The sequence below is a fragment of the Palaemon carinicauda genome, chromosome 32 (assembly GCF_036898095.1).
Source record: "Palaemon carinicauda isolate YSFRI2023 chromosome 32, ASM3689809v2, whole genome shotgun sequence".
Classification (NCBI taxonomy): Eukaryota; Metazoa; Arthropoda; class Malacostraca; order Decapoda; family Palaemonidae; genus Palaemon; species Palaemon carinicauda.
In genome coordinates, this window is record NC_090756.1 from 14171333 (window position 1) to 14177958 (window position 6626).

Below are 6626 nucleotides of genomic sequence, written 5' to 3' on the forward strand. Positions count from 1 at the left end.
AGTACGCTGCGGTTCTTTGAAAATGATCGCAATGTTGAGTAAATGCCAAATATTTTTATAAGTTTTTTATTTTTATTTTTTTTTTAACTGCGCCAAAACTACAAAACCAATTTAATCAGAGAGAGGTTTGTCAAGAATTCCTGTGTCCAACTGTACCAAGCAAATCCCGAAAAAAAAAACAGGTGAAACTAGAGGGGTACTCATTAGAGAGAATACCTTCGTCCACCAATCAGTCTTATTCTGCTTTTAACTCCACTGCATACTTGTACTTCAATGTATTTTCTTCAAAATCTAATGGATTTGTCCTTGTGTCATACGCCACATATCCACCAAGTTTCGATTAAATTGGTTTAGTGTTTTCTGCGTAATGCTGATTACAATACAAAAATAAACTAACAAAATATTTACCATTTACTCAAACTTGCGATTATTTTCAAAGTACTGCTGCGTACTTGTGCTTTGATGTACTTCATCCAAAATGTTACAGATTCATCCTTGGGTCATACCGTAAACCATCAAAAGTGTCTTATTAAACTGTATCCCTCAAATAGCAAATGAAGCACTTGTAATATGCTCAAAGTGATTGCCAATATTCAAGCAGTGTCAATTTAATGAAGGCAATCCAGTTAGCGTTTGACTTCATAATTACAGCTGTAATTGCAATGACTTACCTTTGGAACATATTACAAAATAATTGTATTATTCTTTATTACTCCAGAATTGTATTATGAAATGTAATTAATTATAGAAAGTGAATACGTGTTATATAGTAATGTTTCAATTTTCGGGTCTATTATAAAATGTTAGACAACTTTTTCATTGACATTGTGTTATTTAATTGATAACTCCTCAGCCGGACACATTTTAATAACAAGTCTGTCGTTGTAACAGATAAGGTGAGATAATAGTCACATATATATTTTGATATAAATAAATGTATTTTTCTTACATTTTCCTACGATGGTTATGAATGTTTAATTCCGGGTAAATGTTTAAATGTTTTTTCTTAGAATATGGAGTCAAATGTTTGCTATAAAACAGGATTAGAAATTATTATCAATATCTGTAAATATTCAAAGGATTTTTGTTTTTAGATTTTAAGATTTTTTTTTTAACTTTTTATTTAAAAACTTAAATATCGTTTTTTTTTTTACTGGCTCAATATTTACGGTATGGTTACAGTATACATTAAATTTTTTCCATAAACATAAGCCATCTAAATTAACAATTTACACATCTTTTACATTTTAAGTAGTTTATAACGGATTTTTTTTTTTTGCATTAAATAAAACCATAAAAATCAAATATATTGACTGGCTTGTTTCCGTCCTCTGGTAGTTATAAATCACCCAGTTTAGCAATTACCCTCACAAGAACGAGAGACCGGATTGGTAGGCCAACTTTTCACCTTCCTTGAAGAATTGAAGTCGTCAGAAAATTCAGCTCTATCTTGTTAGTGTTCTGAGAGCTTATGTGATAGAAAGGTGATTCTTCTGTTTCGTCTGCTGCAAGTTTCCGTTAGTTAATAGTAGGTAGGTGATTTTGCGTGTGTAATGCTTTTTATCAAGGTTTTTGTATTTCGCGTTCGGGTATATTGGCTATAACTAGTCCACTTTTACGAAACATGGTTGTTATAGATCGCTGTTCTGTTTTCAGTGTTTTAGATCGACGGGTTGTTTTCAGAATGGTGCAAATTTCTAATATTCTTCTAACATATCTACGAATTTTTAACTCTTAATATTCCGTCAAACTGTTTAAAGTTTTCTCTTGACTGTAAAGTATTAATTTTGAAGGACTGCCCTCCTGGTTCTCAACTTGGTTAAAATTCGGTGCAGATCTGTTTTATTTACTGTTACTTTGTTGGAGTTGGTGGTTGGTGTTGGTTCGAGTTTAGGTTTCTTGCACTTTAAGCTGTCAACCTATAGATTTGGAGGTACGAAGTTTCTTTAAGTTATATAATTAACGTTCTGCTCTGCCAGTGTATGGTTTCTTCTATTGATACTTCCAAACAGTCGAGTTGGTAACGGGTGTCAACAGTGAATGTCTGCTTACCCATGCTCTCATTTATGTACTTATTTTGATAAAATCTATTTCTTACCTCTGATTTTATTTAGTGGTTAGCCTCAGAGAACTTGGGTTCTGCAAAAATCTCTCCATACTAGTTTGTGTTAGGGAAATTCCGAAATTGCGTTAATAAGTCCAAAAGACTAGACGGCTGTTAAATTGAGATTACTATGTTGTAAGTCTCGAAGTTACTTTTCCTTTTACTTAAAACTAAACGTTAACTTCAATATTTCTCTGAAATTTTCTTTTTATTAGCGATGGCAGAAATTAGGTACTATTAATCACTTAATTGCTATTAATGTTTAATATGAGTCTTTACCATATCTGAAGAATTTTCATAATGTAATTAAAGGATTAAATTACGGTCTATAATTATCTGTATGACATAAACATTGAAGTACTGGCTGACAGTATTTCAAATAATTATTTTCAAAGTCACTAAAGTTCTTAGGACTTTACTTCTCCTTGATTACTCAAATTTATATTTAAGAAATTTATATGCTTAAGATTTACTTTAATATATTTATAGCTGAAGAGTTTAGTGTTCAGACTTACATGGGTGCAAAAAGTTTTGTCTTTTTGTATTGGATGAAATTCGATATTAGTTTGGCCGCCTTACTTTTTGATGTAATCGGGGAAACTCGCGATTATGAAAAGTAGAAACTTTAGTTCAATGTATTTTATTTTGAAACTCAACTTTTGTACAGTGACTTTAGTTAATTTAATTGTATTGTGTAGTTTGTCATAAGTTTGGCAATTTAGTCTGTTGGATTCGGTGAAAAATTTGATTTTAGTTCTGCAGTCTAATACTTAAGTTCTGTGAAAATTTTTAGTTTTATGAATTTTTACTTTTAGTAGCGTTCAATACTTCATTCATTTAGTTTTCATGTCTTTCCATTTAATTGTTCTATTTGTCGAAGAAAAAAACTTTCTTCAATATAACATTTGTTGTAATTGAGTTTTTAGGTTTTAATGCGGCTGTTTAATATCCCTTGGATATTATATTACTTATTGGCGAATTTTTATGAATTGTAATCTCAAGAGAATTTTTAATTTGAAGCTATAGGAGTAATTTATAACTAATGCCCTTGGATATTTATAGAAGATTGACCTGTTGAAAATAAGTAAATGTTAAACTAAATCTTCAAGTTCAATATTTTATTAATATTCTTGGCCAACACTTCAATTAAACATCTAGATTAACCAGGAAATGAGCTATCCTTAATGTTCTTGGATATCAATATAACTAAACACTTTAAAAACTGTTATTTTTAATTTTAGGCCAAAGCTCCTATTTTGGTTTGCTGCTTCGAAACCCAAATTTTTAATGAAGATTAATATATACATAATTGCCCCCTCAGAATTTTCCAAATATAGTTAAAAGTGCCGGAAATTTCACAAGTATAAAGTTAGGTGCAACAAGATAATTTATTGCTGTAAACTGATTACCAAGGATTGGTGAAAATTAAAACTCTGCAGAATTTCAATTTTCCAAGCTAATTATTTTTCAACAAATATTTAATCTTTATGCCTTTAAGTTTATTTTTATTAGAAAAATTGCTTGTATAGACATTGAAGTGTCCTCTACTTTCAGGTTATGGTTATGGCATTTGAAGAAACTTCAATAAGTTAAGACTTTACGCAAATCTAAGACTTTACGCAAATCTAAAAGGAACTTCAGCTTTGTACTCCAGATTCCAGTGTGGGGTTCGAAGTAAACACAATGTGTAAGTAAGTACACTTCAAAATGGCTATGATCTCGGCTTAGCTCATTGATTTGAAACAGGCTTTGTATTCTTTTTATTGACAGGTTTGGAAATCTTTAATATCTGTTCATGGGATTTGAAACTAGTTTGAATTTAGATATTAGGTTGACAGTTTGCAAAATTGTGGAAGTGAAATTAAAAAATTTAATCTCATTTACATACAGAATCTATAATTCTCTAATATTGTTAGTTACTGTGATAGTTTAGTACTTTTACTCTGGCTGAATCTCCGTGAAATACCTCCAGTAAATTTGGATTAGACTAATAAGCTGTGGCAACATAACTTTTTTATTGGTTCTATGGTAACTTTCATAATGTGAAATTTGTTAAACCAGCTGTATATAGTATTGTTTATCAAACCTAAATTTAAATCCTCTAACGTTAAATTTACAGAAATAAACTAGTTAGCGTAGAATGTGTAGAGATATTTAGGCCAGGGAGGGGGCATATGTTAAATGAAAGATTTAGATTTCTTAATTTAAAGTTAAATACATGGCCTCTTAAGCTAGGCTAGATGTTTGAAGCTGTTATTAACAAAGTAATCGGCTAAACAGTAATTTAGATAAGACAAAACCCTCCAAATAGGGTAGCAAATTTATTTAGCCATTTAAAGGGGGCCACCTTTGTTGGAGGGGGTGGCCCTATGTTCTGTGCATGGTAGACTTTAAAAGTCTACCATGCACAGTACCGAAGAACCGTTCACTAATACTAGTTACTTATCACATTTTCTTTCGGATAAATTTAATATACTGAAGTTTAGGACTAGTTGTTGTTCAGACTTTACTTTAGTCTTAAGAAAGAGGCTTCATTGAGACTCCTGAGGGCGTGGCTGTGAAGGCCATATTTAATATTAGTCAAACTTTAATAGGATATTTTCTTGGCGAAATTAATTGCCAGTAAAATCTTAGCGTATAATTTTTCATAAACCTCCTGCATTTTGCTCAATATTATTTCATTATTGAAAGTAATGAGTTGGTCATATTTTAAATTTTTAGAACTTTCAATGCTTCCTCAATGCCTTGCCACTTAATGATTCTGCGATCTGTAGTATATGACTGGTATTGTTTCATTTTCTCACTTGGCTATTTTTCCCTGTTGGAGCCCTAGGATTGAATATCTTTTTTTTCCAACTAAGATTATAGCTTAGAAGTAATAAGACATTTGGAAATTAGTGTTAAGTCTTTTCAAGCACTCTACTTTACTTGCTTTTAATTTCCGACAGAGGTTTGGCAAGAGCTTTAAAAGCTGGTGCTTCCTAGTGAACTTTGCTTCAAAATATAATGGTTCTAAAGTCTAAAAGATGGAACTTCTACAAATGGAATACCAATGGTGTATCTATGGAGACTTCCAAACCTTTGACCCTCCTGGTTAAGATGGGTTATCAGTGGCAAATAGATGGAATCCTCAAAATAAGTCTCTTGATAGGTGTGGTGCAACAACAGAAAGATGTAATCTGTGGTAAATGGATGGCACCTTCAAAGCTTGGTGTAACGAGGGCTCCTTCGAAACTTTGGACCTGCTCGTAAGAAAGGAAATCTGTGACAAACGGATAGCTCCTTAAATGACTCGTGAGGGCTTTGAAACTACTACAGAAAGATACCTGTGGAATAAGGATTGCACCTTAAAAGCACCTACTACAAAGACGAGATGGGAAAGGTTATGAAATTAAAAGAATTTAATTTCTTAAATCTGCATCGTCAAGAATGGCATTCAATGGCTATGCCATTAGGCCTTCTGGATCTTATTCCCTTGTCAAGCTGACCGGATATTTTATGAAATGTAAAGAGATGGCTCAGTGTTAGTTCCAAACGGGTCCAGATATTTATGTAAGGCATGACCGGTCTATGGATTTTGGCTATACATATTAGACCCATATGCAAACAATGTAAATTGCTTCATAAAACTAGTAAAAACATGAAAGGAGATTTTTTTAAGTTGCTTTATCCTAATGATGGGTTTAGTCTAAAGATCAGTCTTGATGAAATTTGGTTGACAAAATTCTTAAATAGCCATATATTTGCTATGCTTGAGTTAGCATTGGTATTTGCCAGTTGTTTTTCTGGTATATATAACTTATCAGAATTATAAGGCTTCCAGAATGAGTAACTGTCACTAAAACTGTATTTTAAGTCCAAGACTTAAAAAAAGCGTAGCCAATTAAGAGCTTGTGTAATTGTTGGGCATATTTTAAATATAGATATCATGGGTATGCAAATTCTTCAGTTTTAATAAGATAAAATAAACGATAAGTAACTTTTCCATTAACAAATTAACTGATTATGTGAAATTCGTATAAGGCTTTATATGATTTTATTGGCTTGCTGATTAAGTAATAAATCAAAACCTCTTGAAAAGTTTGTACTGTATATTAGCACTTGTTAAAATAGATTTGAGCTCGGAAGCTCCTGACTGATAGTTGGCAAGGTTTACACACAAAATAAAGATGATTTATTAGATGTATTATCTAATTAGTCTTCTTAAGTCATATTATTGCTTGTTGTAATTGGATATAATTGTAGATTTTAAGGAGAATTTGTGGAGTGTTATGTCAAAGTATGGGCTACTTCGGTTTTTTAAGTTTTTAATAAATAACTTCCCAAGTTTATGAAAGACTTAACAGAATTATAAACAGAATAATATACATCGATAGATTATATGTATCGGTAATGAATAGGAAACAAATGGTTAGAGATGGATTAGAAAAATATTTGCTGAAGTGAAAGTATAGTTTACAGCAATTAGGGTTTTATCATATTCTGATAAGACTTCTTTACATTAATGCCTCGTACAAAAACT

At 31.4% G+C, this 6626-nt stretch overlaps 1 long non-coding RNA gene across 1 annotated transcript; it reads left to right on the forward strand.

Moving 5' to 3' along the window:
- The first annotated feature begins 3657 nt into the window (after nucleotides 1–3657).
- On the forward strand, nucleotides 3658–5426 carry LOC137625709 (uncharacterized). Its single transcript, XR_011040878.1, has 2 exons — nucleotides 3658–3795; nucleotides 5053–5426. It is a non-coding gene; the product is annotated as an uncharacterized lncRNA (long non-coding RNA).
- Nucleotides 5427–6626: the final 1200 nt, after the last annotated feature.